This window comes from Humulus lupulus, chromosome 7, assembly GCF_963169125.1.
Source record: "Humulus lupulus chromosome 7, drHumLupu1.1, whole genome shotgun sequence".
NCBI lineage: Eukaryota > Viridiplantae > Streptophyta > Magnoliopsida > Rosales > Cannabaceae > Humulus > Humulus lupulus.
The window spans coordinates 12,625,395-12,642,163 of NC_084799.1; the positions used below are offsets into that span (position 1 = coordinate 12,625,395).

Sequence of the window (16,769 nt, forward strand, 5' to 3'; positions counted from 1 at the left end):
AGCCGAGGCACTATGGCTGAGCATGTTGATGAAGAGGGGGATGGCCAGCAAGATCCCATTGTTTTGGCGGATGACAGAGCCAGAGCAATACGGGAATACACTTCCCCCATGTTTAATGAGCTAAATCCAGGCATTGTGAGGCCAGAAATCCAAGCAGCTCAATTCGAGCTCAAACCAGTGATGTTTTAAATGCTCCAAACTGTGGGGCAGTTCAGCGGGATGCCAACGGAGGATCCTCATCTCCACCTTCGTTCATTTTTGGAGGTGAGCGATTCCTTTAAGCTTCAAGGAGTGAGTGAAGAAGCATTAAGGCTGAAGCTATTTCCGTTCTCTTTAAGGGACCGAGCTAGATCATGGCTCAACACCCTTCCTCCCGATTCCATTACAAATTGGAATGACTTGGCGGAGAAATTTCTAAGAAAATACTTCCCTCCCACCAGAAATGCAAAGTTTAGAAGTGAGATTATGTCGTTTCAGCAGCTGGAAGATGAGTCCACTAGTGACGCGTGGGAAAGGTTCAAAGAGCTTTTAAGAAAATGTCCACACCACGATATCCCACATTGTATACAAATGGAGACATTCTACAATGGTCTCAATGCAGCCTCTCGAATGGTCTTGGACGCTTCAGCCAATGGAGCCATTCTTTCCAAGTCTTACAATGAAGCATTTGAGATTTTGGAAAGGATTGCAAGTAATAACTATCAATGGTCAAACACTAGAGCTCCTACAAGTAAAAAGGTGGCGGGAGTTCTTGAAGTAGATGCTCTAACCGCTCTAATGGCCTCAATGACCAACATTTTAAAGAACATGAGTATTGGAGGAAATGCACAGCCAGCTGCTGCCATTCAAAGTGCAGAAGTATCATGTGTATATTGTGGGGACAGGCATACTTTTGACAATTGCCCTTCTAACCCAGTAGCAGTTTATTATGTGGGAAACCAGAATTTTAACCGAAACAGTGGCCCTTACTCAAATTCGTATAACCCAGCTTGGAGGCAGCATCCGAATCTGTCTTGGGGGGGTCAAGGAGCAAGTTCCAGCAACACACCAGCATCAGGAAAGCAAGCTTATCCACCAGGTTTTTCTCAGCAGCCAAGGGCTCCACAACCGCAACACCCTCAAGGCTCTCAATCTAATTCTTTGGAGAGTTTAATGAGGGATTATATGGCCAAGAATGATGCAATGATAGAGAGTCAGGCAGCATCTCTTCGAAACCTTGAAATGCAGCTGGGACAATTGGCCAATGAATTAAAAAATAGGCCGCAAGGTTCTTTACCTAGTGACACGGAAAATCCAAGGAGGGATGGGAAGGAACATTGTAAGGCTATCAATCTAAGGAATGGAAAAATTCTGGAAAATTTTGAGGAGAAAATAAAGGGCAGTGGGGAGCCCACTTCAATCCAAACCGAAGGAGAATCGAGTAACAAAACTGCCCAGGAAGTTACTGAAACTGGCGTAGTTGCTACAACAAAGGGTCAGCAATCTGTTTCAGTAAATTCTGGACCTAAACCACCCCTTCCATTTCCTCAGAGATTTCGAAAACAGCAACAGGATGGTCAATTCAGGAAGTTTCTGGATGTGTTGAAACAGCTGCATATTAACATCCCCTTGGTCGAAGCACTGGAGCAAATGCCAAATTATGTTAAGTTCTTAAAGGATATCTTGACAAAGAAAAGGCGATTGGGGGAGTTTGAGACTATAGCTCTTACAGAGGGGTGCAGTGCTATGTTGAAAAGTAAGATCCCTCCTAAGTTGAAAGACCCTGGCAGTTTTACGATTCCATGTTCTATTGGAGGTCGGGATGTTGGAAGAGCACTATGTGATTTGGCGCGAGCATTAACCTCATGCCAATGTCTATCTTTAAGAAGCTGGATATTGGTGAAGCACGGCCTACGACTGTTACATTGCAGCTTGCCAATAGATCTATGACTCATCCTGAGGGAAAAATAAAGGATGTTCTAGTACAAGTTGATAAGTTTATTTTTCCGGCCGACTTTATCATCCTAGACTATGAAGCATAGAGAAGTGCCCATTATATTGGGTCGGCCATTTCTTGCTACGGGGCATACTCTCATTGATGTGCAGAATGGGGAACTTACTATGTGAGTTAATGACCAGCAAGTCACTTTTAGTGTGTTCAAAGCAATGAAGTTTCCTGATGAAGTTGAAGAGTGTTCAAAAATTGATGTGATTGACACTCTAGTAGCTGAAAGACTTAACAAAAGTGTGGAAAAAGCTGCAATGGGTACTCAGATTTTTGAAGACTTTGAGGATTCTAGTAGTGAGGAAGAGCAGATAATTACTTGGGTGGATTCTTATAAACTAGCGAAAAAATTCAACAAAATTTTTTAGGCTTTGAATATGCCAGAAAAGCACTTCCAGCCACCAAAACCGTCTGTTGAAGAGCCACCCCAGTTAGAGTTAAAGCCGCTGCCCAGCCACTTGAAGTATGTGTACTTGGGTGAAAATGACACACTGCCTGTAATAATTTCTTCCTGCCCGGAGCCTATTGCTGAAGAGTCATTGCTGAAGTTACTGAAACAACACAAGAGGGCTATTGGATGGACAATGGCTGATATTCAAGGAATTAGTCCAGCATTGTGTATGCACAAGATATTACTGGAATCTGATTGTACTCACTCTGTAGAGCAACAAAGGAGACTGAATCCCGTAATGAAGGATGTGGTTAGAAAAGAGGTCATCAAGTGGCTTGATTATGGCATAATTTACCCGATTTCCGATAGCTCTTGGGTTAGTCCTGTCCAATGTGTTCCTAAGAAGGGAGGTGTCACGGTGGTAACAAATGACAGTAATGAACTTATTCCTCCTCGCACAGTTACTGGGTGGCGTGTCTGCATGGATTACAGAAAATTGAATAAAGCCACAAGTAAGGACCATTTCCCTTTGCCTTTCATTGACCAAATGTTGGATCGCTTGGCGGGTAAGGAGTTTTTCTGTTTTCTTGACGGTTATTCTGGGTATAATCAGATATCTATAACACCAGAAGACCAAGAGAAAACTACGTTCACCTGCCCATACGGAACATTTGCTTTTAGGAGGATGCCCTTCGGGTTATGTAACGCACCAGCCACATTTCAGAGGTGCATGATGGCCATTTTCTCGAATATGGCAGAGAATATTTTGGAAATTTTCATGGACGATTTTTCTGTTTATGGGGACTCGTTTGAAGGCTGTTTGGAGAACTTAGAGAAGGTGTTAAAAAGATGTGAAGAAACCCATTTAGTGCTGAACTGGGAAAAATGCCATTTCATGGTACAAGAGGGCATTGTATTGGGTCACAAGGTGTCTAGAAAGGGGATAGAAGTTGACAAAGCCAAGCTGGAAGTTATTGAGAAATTGCCAGCCCCTACCACAGTTAAAGGCACAAGAAGTTTCCTTGGACATGCTAGTTTTTACAGACGCTTTATTAAAGACTTTTCTAAGGTGTCTAAACCCTTGTGTAGCTTGTTGGAGCAAAACAAGCCATTTGAGTTTACTACTAAGTGTAAAGAGGCATTTTTAAGATTGAAGACAGCTCTTATTACAGCCCCAGTGATTGTAGCACCTGACTGGTCGTTACCCTTTGAACTCATGTGTGACGCCAGCGATTTCGCCATTGGAGCTGTTCTTGGGCAGCGGAAAAACAAGATCTTTCACTCTATTTATTATGCAAGCAAAATGCTGGTTGATGCCCAAATTAAATACACTACTACTAAAAAGGAGCTGCTGGCTGTAGTTTTTGCCTTTGAAATATTCAGATCATATCTTGTGGGGACCAAAGTCATTGTGTATACTGACCATTCCGCAATCAAGTATTTGATAGCCAAGAAGGACTCTAAACCGAGGCTAATACGTTGGGTTTTGTTGCTGCAAGAGTTCGATTTGGAAATCCGAGACAGAAAAGGGACAGAAAACCAAGTGGCGGACCACTTATCAAGGCTGGAAACTAACACTCACAGCAGTAATTTAGAGGCAGAATTACAAATTCAAGACTCATTTCCTGATGAATAGCTGCTGGTTGTGGAGCAAGAATAGGTACCCTGGTATGCGAATGTTGTAAACTTTTTAGTTGGGGGTGTACATCCACCTGATTTCATGGAAGATGCGGCTAGCATAGTTCTAGTCCAAGAAGAAGACCGGTATCAAAAGCCAGTCTATTACATCAGCAAGAGGCTTCTCGGAGTTGAATCCTGGTATCCGTTGATGGAAAATATGGCTTTTCTGCCTTATTACGGCCTCCCGAAAGCTCAGACCGTATTTCTAGTCCCACTCAATACATGTCATAACCGATCAGCCTTTAAGGCAGGTTTTGCAGAAACCTGAAGCATCGGGACGTCTGTTGAAGTGGGCTATCGAGCTTAGCCAATTTGAGATAATATACATACCGCGAACTGCTATAAAAAGCCAGGCCCTGGCTGATTTTGTGGTAGAATGCACTGGGTTCCGAGAAGACCCGGTGGAAGAATCAACTCAAGCCTCATGGAAAGTCTTCGTAGATGGCTCGTCTAACGAGAAAGGCTTCGAGGCTAGAATCATATTGATATCCCCAGAGGGACATCGATTCCACTCGGCATTACGATTCAGATTCAAAGCGTCCAACAACGAGGCCAAATACGAAGCTTTATTGGTTGGGCTAAGGGTGGCCTAGGAGCTGAGGGCCAGCTCCGTCCAGTGTTACAATGTTTCCCAGCTCGTGGTAAACCAAGTGTTATTAGAATACCAAGCACGGGGAACCAAGATGGCTGCTTACCTGGCCAAGGTAAAGAAAGAGCTATCCGCATTTGAGCGCGGCTCAATCGAGCAGATACCTCGGGAGCAGAATGCCAACGCGACGCCCTGGCAAAGCTCGCTACCTCTGGGGAGGCGGAGACTTTGGGGTTAGTGCCGGTAGAGTTCAGGGAAAGACTAAGCATAGAGGAAATTGGGGCGGAGGTCGAGATGATCGACGCCAGACCGACTTGGATGACTCCCATCCTCGAGTATCTCACAGCAGGGAAGTTACCCGAAGGGCGAAATGACGCAAGGAGGGTACTTTACCAGGCTCCGAGGTATACAGTGATAGATGGGGTATTATACCGACGTGACCTCTCTTTACCTCTCCTATGGTGTGTTCTTCCAAGCGAGGTGAAGACCATTTTACAGGAGGTGCACAAGGGCTTTTATGGAGATCACGCTGGGGGGCAAAACCTGGCCTTGAAGATATTAAGGCAAGGGTATTATTGGCCCACTCTATCAAAGGACTCAATCTCTTACGTCCAAAAATGTAACAAGTGTCAGTGATTCGCCACAATTGCCCGGGCTCCTCCGGTCGAGCTGAAGATGATCTCGTCCCCATGGCCGTTCGCGGTCTGGGGGATTGACCTAGTTGGTGCCCTCCCTACTGGAAAAGGAGGAGTTCGCTACGCGGTGGTGGCTATCGACTATTTCACAAAGTGGGCAGAAGCAGAGCCCCTGGAGACGATCACTTCAAAGAGGGTCCTCAACTTTGTGGTCAAGAATATTGTTTGCCGATTCGGGCTGCCAAAGAAGATTGTATCAGATAACAGAATGCAATTCGATAGCGACCTTTTCACCGAATTCTGTGAGAGGCACGACATAGTTAAAAGCTTCTCCTCCGTGGCCTATCCCCAGGTCGAGGGTGTCAACAAGATGCTAAAAGCAAGTCTGAAGAAGAGACTGGATGAAGCCAAGGGAGTTTGGCCCGAACAGCTCCCCCAGGTATTGTGGGCATACCGGACCTCGCACCGAACTTCGACAGATCACACTCCTTTCTCCCTGGCTTTCGGGAGTGAGGTTGTAACGCCCTGGATAGCCAAGACTGTTACAATGTGTGTTTATAAAGTGCTGGACTTGCTAATCAAGTCATTTAATTAAAAACGTGCTATTGAAACTATAAAGGAACTAGGTATAAATTGTTTTGGTCTTAAAAGTCACATTTTTCATTAAGAAACGTTTCCTGTTTACACGGGATCCCAAAAATATTAAGATTAAAGACCGTTTACAAAATACATAAGGTTTAAATACAACATCAAGCCATATTAAGGCAAAACAGACAAATAGGCAATCCATTTCCTGATCCACTCCTCAACCATGGTGATCGAACAGCTGGCTATGTACATTCAACCCCGCAGCTCTCCGTCTCAGGATTGGTCCAGCTTGCCTTTGCCTTTACCTGCACCACGTAGCACCCATGAGCCAAGGCCCAGCAAGAAAACACAACAAAAGAGCATAAGCAATTAACAGACAAATCAATATCTCATATTGCATCACATATTCTTAATCATATCAACATTAAGAATAGTCAAGTATTCCACATACTAAACATATCAACTCATATCATATATCAGTTCACAAATGAAAACTAGGGCTAGCGCCCTCAGGCCGCTCCCTCCGTTATCCCACTAACTCCGGCTCGCTTAAACCGAGCTTAGTGAATATTAAGCTGTCATCGGCTACCAGTGGCCAAGCCGCACCGTGTGCGCAAATATTGTGTACGACACTCTTAGTCCGCTATCACATGTCCCATGGCATGATACCATCATTGACATAATACAAATATCGAGAGCACTTAGTCCCATCACAAACATATAACCAGGTGCAGTTTTCTTACCTTTCGATTCGCTAGCTTTGATCACTTGACTCCTTGAGCATGATCCCTCTCGAGCCTTAGCGCTCACCTAAACACAACCATAGGTTAGAGTCATCACCAAACCTCAAGTCCAAAACCTAGCCTCGGCACCTAAACAAAACCATAGGTTAAAGTCATCACCAAACCTCAAGTCCAAAACCTAGCCTCGGGACCAATCCCGAGCCCCCGGGAAGTCCTAGTTCCACCTAACAAGGTGGTGGAATCAATCCCCAAACCCTTGGTCAAAAACTCTTGAAAAAAACCCTAAAATCCCATTCTGAAAACAGGGCAGTGCTACAGTGCTCTTAGGAGGGCGCTACATTGCTACAAGTAGAAGCAAAATCCCCCAGGAAGCTTGGCCTAGCGCTACAGCACCCTAAGGCTAGCGCTGTAGCGCTAGTCACAGACAGGCAATACCCCAATTTTCCCTCTTGCGATTTCCTCAAACCAAACTCAACCAAAACTTCTCCAAACCTTAACCAAACTCAAAAACAATATTATTAACACACTCCACTCATCCCAAGCACCCCAAATACCCAGAAGCCAAGCACATGCATCCCTAATATCAAAATTCACGATAGCCACTTCTAGACATCAAAACCCAGCAGAAACCAGTTAAACATCAAAGTTAGAAGCTTAGAATTTATACCTTTAATGGGAATTCGGTTTCAAGACAACCTCTACACCACCTTAGCTTTCTATTCCTCACCCTTTGGCCTGAATTCCCTAAAATTCCCATCAAGTCCAGCTTATACACCATAGGTCAAAAACTAAAACTAGAAACTGAAGAAGCTACAAAGTCTTACCTCAGGTGATGATGTGTTCTTGCTAAACCCCTGCCAGTTCTTCAAGCCTAGCTTAGGATACTTGATGCTCAGCCTAACCTAGCTCTCCTCTGAGCTTTGCTCCAAGAAAACCCAAGAAAAGTGGTGAGAGAACCACAAATCGACCCTAGAGAAAACCAGCTCTGTTTTCCTCCCTTTCTCTTTTCTTTCTTTTCCTTCTTTTCTTTCTTTCCTTAGACTTCTGTATTTTTCTACAACTTCCACTAACATAAAGACTTAGTAATACCCATCTTTAAAAAGCCAAATGACCTTAATGCCCTCCCTTTTAATCCTAAGTCCTTTAGTCCACTTAAGGGCATTTTAGTCATTTCACCCCAATTCCCGCTAACTCCTCGAGTGTCTCTAATATTTATCGCTTAATTCTCGATACCTAATTAATCTCCAATTATATTCCTCGATGTCAAAATAGACTCTAATATACTCACTAAATTCCCATTTATATCCCTAGGCTCACCCCGAGCCGGGTATAAATCCCCGCCATGACTTTTTCGCTACTTTGCTCACTAGGATCGTCTCGAGTCACAGATCACAGATATATTCACATAATAATGTGGTCTCAACAATTATCACATATATCAATACAGTTATGCCCATACTGGCCAGAATTACGATTATGCCTTTCTAACCTAATCAGGGCCTACATGCATACTAATACACATAGTCATGCATCTCAAATATTCAAATAGTCATATAACATGCTTTAAATCATAATCATGCATTTTACTCATTAAAATCACACTTAATTCCCATTATGCCCTCCAGGCACACCAATCAAGGCCCTTAAGCCTTATTAGCGAATTTGGGTCGTTACAGAGGTCATCCTTCCTGTCAAAGTAAAGGTAGCCTCGCACAGAGTCCAAACATTTGACCAAGACCAGAACGACAAATTGCTCTACGCGTCCCTTGACCTAATTGAAGAAAAACGAGAAGCTTCACAGCTGCAGCTCGCACATTATCAACAAAAGATCACTCTTTATTTCAACTCAAAGGTCAAGAAACGCGTCTTTAACGTAGGCGACCTGGTACTCAGAAGAGTCTTCTTAGCCGGTAAGGATCCCAAGGACGGAGTGTTGGGACCAAACTGGGAAGGGCCCTATCAAATAACAGAGGTCGTGAAAGAAGGAACCTTCAAGCTAACTCGGCTTAATGGAGAAGCAGTCCCACGGACGTGGAACGCTATACACCTGAAGAAATATTATCAGTAATATATTTGTAAGGCTTAATTAGAAAAGCCACCTTTGTTTATTAAATAATGAGAGAGAGTCTTTTCGCGGTGTCATATATGTTTGTGGATGTAATATCAAGTAACCACGAAAGCTCCTTTCCTGATTACTTGGGGGGCATATATCCTGGATACAACTAGGTCCTAAAACTTAGAAGTTGATTCAAATTGATTGACCGATGTTTTTCTTAAAAAGCATGAGATATCAATAAAGGATTAACGCGAACTAAATTTTTAAAATTAATATCCTGGATACAACCAGGTCCTAAAACATAGAAGTTGATTCAAATTTATTAATCGATGTTTTTCTTAAAAAGCGCGAGATATCAATAAAGGATTAACGCGAACTAAGTTTTTAAAATTAATATCCTGGATACAACCAGGTCCTAAAACTTAGAAGTTGATTCAAATTGATTAATCGATGTTTTTCTTAAAAAACACAAGATATCAATAAAGGATTAGCGCAAACAAAGTTTTTAAAATTAATGTCCTGGATACAACCAGGTCCTAAAACTTAGAAGTTGATTCAAATTGATTAATCGATGTTTTTCTTAAAAAGCGCGAGATATCAAAAAAGGATTAACGCGGACTAAGTTTTTAAAATTAATGTCCTGGATACAACTAGGTCCTAAAACTTAGAAGTTAGTTCAAATTGATTAATCGATGTTGTTTCCTAAAAAGCATGAGATGTCAATCATAACACCAACAGAAACTAAGTTCTCACCAAATGCGTTAAAGAGGAGTAACAATAAAGTTAAACCACAAAAATATATATATATAAATAGATTAAAGTAAATCTGAGGAAACCAATTGTCTCGAGGATAAAAAACCTCGTGATATAAAGTTACAAATAAAAAATAAGAGAAAAAGGAGCAAAAGTCCTAAGCCCCACCAGGACGCTCCGATGAAGTCACCCCTTCGGCATCCTGCTCGGCTGCAACGGAAGTCTCCCCAGTCTCAGAGGGCACCTCCTGTTGAAGTCGAGCCTTGAACTTCTCAAGGAAGGACTCCCACACCTCCGGCCCCAGGAAGGAAAAGTCACCTTCCTGGTTGAAGGCCCATCAATGATACAGCATGGCCTCCATGGAGGAGCTGGAAGATGCCCTCTCCGCCACAAGGGCGGCCTTGGCTTCTTCAAGTTTGACCTTCGCGGCATCCAAGGCGACCTTGGTAGCCTCGGACTCCAGCAGCTTGGCCCGAGTTGCCTCCAGGTTGGCCTGCGGAGTAACCAAGGCGGCCTGCGCGGCCTTCTCTCTTTCCCTGGCAGCCACCAGGGCAGCCTTGGCATCCTGCTCTTGTTGTCAAGCAGACGCGAGAGCGGCCTGAGCAGTCTGGTGCTCACCCCTGATCTCGTCAAACTTGGCCCTGGACCGAGATATGCTTCGGTGTAGAGCCAAAGCCGCCTGCAAGGTAAAAAGATAATAAGGCAAGTTTAGAATCCAAGAACTTTACTTAGCTAAGTAGATAGTAGTATAATAGTAATAATAGTATTATCTTTATGACTGTGGATTTTTGGTTCAGACCGGGATTTATTTGGACAGTCTTAGTAGTACTTGTAGATTTTCTAAGTTTAACCTATAGTTTAAGAATATTAATTTTAACCTAAGGTTTGATTAATATTACTGATATTGAGGGTAATATTTATTATATTATAAGGTTTAGATAAGAACCAATTAGATAATAGCACATGTTATGTATGGGTTATTAATGATTAAGTATTTTAAGGATTAAATTTATTAAGGGTAAAATATGAATGCTCTAAGGTCAGTCAGTAGCTTTGAAAACATTAGAGGGCTTAGTCAAGGCTGTTTACTCAATTTAAATTAAGCTAAAAATGTGTAATTTCGTGTTTAAATAATCAGCTTATGCCGATATATCGCAGCTATAGGGGTGATATATCGCAGCACGAAGATACGAAAAACCCGAAACGATGCACGATTGCCTCGGGCATATTGGCCCAGGCGATATATCGCCTACAGGGGGCGATATATCGCCCCTCTCAGCATAATTTGAAAGTTTTTGAAATCGTTTTCCATTCAAACCTTCAACCTCTTGATAAGTCTAGCACCTTTCTGAACGAGTCTTCAACCTCTGCTGAGCGATAATTCAAATTATTTTCACTTAAAAAGCCATTATTTTTATTCAAGTTAAATGAGATATTTTCATTCCTAAACTCTATAAATAGGACCTAGTACCCAGCCATTTATTCATCTATTACTCTAAGTTCAGAAGCTGCAAGTTGCTAGGTGAGTGTGAGAGTGTAAACACTTAGGTTGGGAATCATAAGCTTGATCATCATAAGCTTATCAAACACTTGGGAAGTAAGGTTTTATAGCATTTCGGTTCAAGGTTTAGATTGGTCTTATAAGCCTTCAAGGTATTTCCACACCCTAGTTCAATTGATATTATTTTATTTAAGTTCTCATAGTATTCTACTCAGCCTTCTAACCTTATTCTTTATTTTGGTTAGGAAATCTAAGAACTTGCACATAAGTTTTGGTAGGTATATTCTCAATGGTATAATCCTTCCATTCTTTTCATCTATTTTCTTCAACTTACTCACCCTGTTATAAATGGTTTTAGGAGTGTTCCAAAGTCCCAAATCTGTCCTCATATCCCGGTATTTTGGTAAGGAAAATAGGATAGAATTTATATGTAATATGCTTTTTATATGTTATCTTATGGTTTTTATGTTATGAAATATGTTTGTAGGCTTGGGCATATGACCTATATGACTAATAAGCCCCAAATAGATTATGGGCATATGACTTGCTTAGCTAGCAAGACCCCACTAATCTAATGGGCATATGACTTGCTTAGTCTATAGGACCCCAAGTAATAATGGCCATTATAGTATGTATGTGATATAAGTGTTATGTTATGTTTTTGTGTTTTTATGAAATTTATGTATATGGACTATGTGTTATATTTTTCCTTGTTGGGCATTAGACTCACTCCTTTTTGTTTATATGTGCAGGAAAATAGTCTTAGTGGCGGGAAAGGTTCTTGGAAGCTTGGAGAATGTGTATTGAGGCGGAATGGATTCAAGAGCCGAGCGTTTCGATTCGAGGATGTAGTTTTGTTTCTTATGGTTTTTACATGTATTTTTCCACATTTTATTATGTAAATCTCTTTTTAATTATGTCATGTTTTCATTTTAAAACAATGGGATCCCATATCCTAACTTGAATTTTATGTAAGTTTAACTTTTATTTTTACAAGTTTCTTAATAAAGTTATGGTATTTTCATTTGTAAGTTTTATTAAGGATTAGTGTTTATGTATAGTTTTCGTTAATGGTCCAAAAGTCTAGAGTAGTTGGGCCGTTATAGCAAGTGCCTTAGAAAAAGCAAAGAGAACCATTGATAAAGCAAACTTACCGTGAGGGTCATCCCCAGTGAAGACTCCATAACATTCTTGGGGCTCCTTGTCTCAATCTCCCGCAAATCCCTCGGGGTGGCGTTGTAGCAGTGATCCACCATGTAGGTCATGGTTTTGTAAATCATCCCTCGAAAGGCCTCGGGGATTGTCTCCAAGGCCTGAGTGTTGACCGGGACGCGCACAGTGGGAGTCAGAGCTGGCAAGGTCCCGGTTGGTACCTCCAGTTCCCGGGTAGAGACAGGAGGTTGCGGGGGAGGTGGAGGCATCTTCTCTGTGGCAGGAGGGGGTGGAGGCATCTTCTCTGTGGAGCAAGGACCCTGACCCTTCCCCTTGGCAGGAGACTTGGAGGTGGTCCCGAGAGGGGGAGTTTTCTTGGTCAGCCGGAGCTTCTTTACCAAGGGTCCAGATGACCCGGAGGAAGGAATCCCCCCCTAGAACATGGATCGCAGAACGTTGTCCCCGGGCTGTGACATCTCCTCGCCTGAAACAAAAACAACGAAGCGTCAGTATGCATGTAAAAATATTTGATCAAAAGAAAAATCTAAAGAATGTATTGAAAAAGGTCCTACCCTCCGAGCTAGAGGAGGAATCTATTGTCACGACCTCTGGCCGCGGAGCTTCTACGGGGGAGTCTAAGATTATAACGTCACGAATGAGGGGGGGCTTTGGGTCCAGATCCGCCTCAGGACTGGACTCCTCTACATACTGCCTAAGCCCCGGAGCTACTATACCCTCCAGAAGGGAGGGCCACGACTTAAGGTTGGTCTCGCACTCCTCAAAAAAGGCCGACCTAAAGGCCAGGGTATTGTCTACTACTACAGTGCCCCTAGGGCGGCCCATGTCATAACGCAACACTAGTTGGTCAACGCACTAGAGTAGGGTTATGCTACGATCTGGGTCATTTTGATGACGGTGAATGAGTTGGCTGGGGTTAAACCTAGCAAGCCATTGGTCTGCGGTAGCCCTGTCTAAATCCTTAAACAAGTATGGGTTACCTTGGTCGGAGGGGCCGGCTGCTGCCCCGGACTGGGTCCGCTCCGCGTTGACCCCCTGGGAGATCTCAAGAGCCCGCTTCCGATGCACGAGCGGCACCTCGTCTTCCTCGTCCTGCTCGTCGTTATCCGCAGCCCCCTCCTCGGGGATAGGCGCCATCTCGCGAGCTGCTGGGGCGATCCATAGCCTCCTCAAGGCCAGGGTCTGGCCCAGAGAAATTAACTTACAGGCCAGCATCATCTCATCAAACACGAGCTGGCGGTAGTCTTTTTCGTTTGGAGGGAGCCCCACCAAGGTTTCATATTGAACCCCGAGGGTCACCGATTTAGTCGTCCTCGCAAAAATAGCTGCACGATAGTATTCAAGTCAATACGCATGGAAAGGAACAAGTCAGCAATGATTTTTTGAGCTAAGGATAGAAAGAACTTACGAGAACAGTTGAAGTAATGGTGTTCATAGTTGCGGAACCCCGTCGACATGAAGAACTGGTCCTTGAAGTCGTTGGGGTGGCTGGGCAGCTCGATGACTGCGGCAGAGTTGGGAAAACGGGTCAAGTAATAGAACCCATCGCCTCCCCCCCATTGATTCGGGCTGGCTTTGAGGCAGAAGAAATAGAGAATGTCCGCCGGTGTAGGGACCTCCCATTCATGCTTCAGGAACAGGTACCTCAGCCCCACTAACAGACGGTAGGAGTTAGGGGGGAGTTGAAAGGGGGCCAGCTTCACGAAGTTCAGGAAGTCCGCGAAGTACTAGTCCAGGGGAAGAAAGGCCCCGGCCTTGAGGTGTTCGTCGCTCCAAGCCGCGAACTCCTCGTCGAGCGGTGCGCAACTCCGCTCGCCCTCAAGGGGAGGAAGTGCAACAAAAGCGTCGGTCCCTATTTCGATGTTAACACGAGCTGGGAGTCACTAAAGAACTGAACGGAGCTCGCCTTCAGCTCCTGGGCTATTCTTAGCCCGGCCAGCAAAGCTTCGTATTCGGCCTCGTTGTTGGAGGCCTTGAATTCGAATCTCAGCACCGAGTGGAATCTATGTCCATCAGGGGATATCAAAATGATTCCAGCCCCGGAGCCGTTCTCATTGGATGAGCCATCCACGAAGATCTTCCACAACGTCTGGGCCGAGGTGACCTCGGGTGAGTCTTCTACAGGATCCTCCCGGAATCCTGTGCACTCTGCCACAAAATCGGCCAGGGCCTGACTTTTTATAGTAGTTCGTGGGGTGTACAAAATCTCGAACTGACTGAGTTCGATAGCCCACTTTAACAGGCGTCCCGATGCTTCAGGTTTTTGTAAACCCTGCCTTAAAGGCTGATCGGTCATGACGTGTATTGAGTGGGACTGAAAGTACGGCCTGAGCTTTCGGAAGGCCGTGATAAGACAGAACGCCAATTTTTCCATCATCGGGTATCGGGATTCAGCCCCGAGAAGTCTTTTTCTGATGTAGTAGACTGGTTTCTGAACCCGGTCTTCTTCTCGGAACAATACGGCACTAGATGCATCCTCTATGACAGCTAGGTAGAGAAAAATGGGCTTTCCTGCCTTTGGTTTGGACAATACGGGTGGTTCAGCCAGACGTGCCTTCAGGGCGAGGAAAGCACTTTCGCACTCCTCTGTCCACTCGAATTTCTTATTTCCTCGCAGCAGGTTGTAGAATGGCAGGCACTTGTCGGTGGATTTTGAAATAAACCAGTTTAGGGCTGCCACCCTTCCTGTCAGGCCTTGGACGTCTTTGCGCGACCTTGGTGAGGGAAGCTCGAGCAATGACCTGATCTTGTCGGGGTTTTCCTCGATTCCTCGGGTATTGACGATGAAACCCAGGAACTTTCCAGATGCGACCCTGAAAGTACACTTTTGGGGATTACGCCTCATGCCGTATTCCCGTAGTTTCTTGAAGCATTCCTCCAGGTCGGAAACATGGTTATCGGCAGTCTTTGACTTTACCAACATGTCATCAATGTACACTTCCATTTTCTCCCCGATCTGGTTGGCGAACATTGTATTTACTTACCTCTGGTATGTAGCACTGACGTTCTTCAGCCCAAACGGCATGACCTTGTAACAATAGACGTTAGTCGGGGTCATGAAGCTAGTGTGCTCCTGGTCCGCCGGATTCATGGCGATCTGATTATAGCCTGAGTACGCGTCCATAAAGGACATAAGCTCGTGCCCCGCCGTGGCATCCACCAACTGATCAATCCTTGGCAAGGGAAAACAATCTTTGGGGCAGGCTTTATTCAGGTCGGAGAAATCGATGCACGTCCTCCAATTCCTGTTGGGCTTCGGGACCAGCATGGGATTGGCGACCCAAATCAGAAACTTGGCTTCATGGATAAAGCCGCATTTCTTGAGTCGGGCTACTTCTTCCTCTAAGGCCTCAGCCCAAGTTATTCCCAGGTGCCTCTGCTTCTGGGACTTTGCAGGCACGCTTTTATCCCACCATGTCACTTGGACTAATTCCCACCATGTCCTCGTGTGACCATGCAAACACATCCAGGTTATCCTGCAGAAACTTGATCAGCTCCGCTTTCCTTTTGTTACAGAGGTTTTTCCTGAGCTTGACCATCCGTGAAGGATTTTGTGGATCGATGTTTACTTCCTCGAGCTCTTCAATAGCCTGGAGTTCAGACTTATCCTCGCCTATTCGGGGGTCAATATCCTCGCTTAAGACGATATTTTCCCCTTCGGCGCTCTGAGGTTTTTCAATCTCAGGATCAGTTAAAGGTTCCTGAGATTCCTCTCCTCCACCTTGGATGGCCATTGCTAGCTGCCCGGGTTTCGATTTTCCCTTCATGGAAATGCTGTAGCATTCCCTGGCAGCGAGTTGGTCACCACAGACCGTGCATATCCTCGTGGAAGAAGGGAATTTCAGCGCGAAGTGGCGAACGGAAGTGATGGCCTCAAAAGCTATAAGTGTGGTTCGGGCAAAAATAGCATTGTACGCAGCGGGGCAGTCGATGACCACGAACTCGAGGAGTTTGGAGACTGTCCGAGGTCCTTCTCCTAAGGTGATCACCAGCTCGATCGTCCCTATAGCCGCTGATCCTTCTCCCGAAAAACCATACAGCATCATGGAGGTCGCCTTCAGCTCGACGACAGTCAAACCCATCTTATCCAGTGTGGACCGGAATAGAAGGTTTACCGAGCTCCCATTATCGATCAGCACTCTCCTAACCCTCTGATTAGCGAGCTGTACTGCTACGACCAGGGGGTCGTTATGAGGGAACTGAACGTGGTTGGCATCTTCTTCAATAAAATGATTGGCTGTCTCTCCAATCGCTGCTGCTTTGGCAGACATTGCTCCGGGACGATCTCTACTCCGTTATGTGCCTTGAGTTCGTTTACGTACCTCTTTTGGGCACCCCTGCTCGTGCCAGCCAAATGCGGACCTCCTGAGATTGTGGATATCTCTCCTCCTATCACTGGAGGAGGGATGTCTTGATCTACCCGAGACCCGAGCTGACTGACCGGGACTTCCGGAGCAGGTCGGCCTATCAGAGCCCTGCTCCGAGCGTACTGAGCCAAGGGGTCAGCTCTGATGAGAGTTTCGATCTCATCTTTCAAATGCCTACAATCATCAGTATTGTGGCCAACGTCGTTGTGGAAACGAAAAAACTTGGAGGTGTCTCTCTTCCCCTTTTGGTGCTTTAACGGCTCCGACTTCTTCCAGGGGAGGCGAGCAGAGTTCGCTAGGAAGATGTTCTCC

The 16,769-nt window shown here is 44.8% G+C and overlaps 1 non-coding gene across 1 annotated transcript; it reads right to left on the reverse strand.

Annotated features, from left to right (window-relative positions):
* Positions 1–447: 447 nt before the first annotated feature.
* On the reverse strand, positions 448–554 carry LOC133793192 (small nucleolar RNA R71). Its single transcript, XR_009874649.1, has one exon. It is a non-coding gene; the product is annotated as a small nucleolar RNA R71 (small nucleolar RNA).
* Positions 555–16,769: the final 16,215 nt, after the last annotated feature.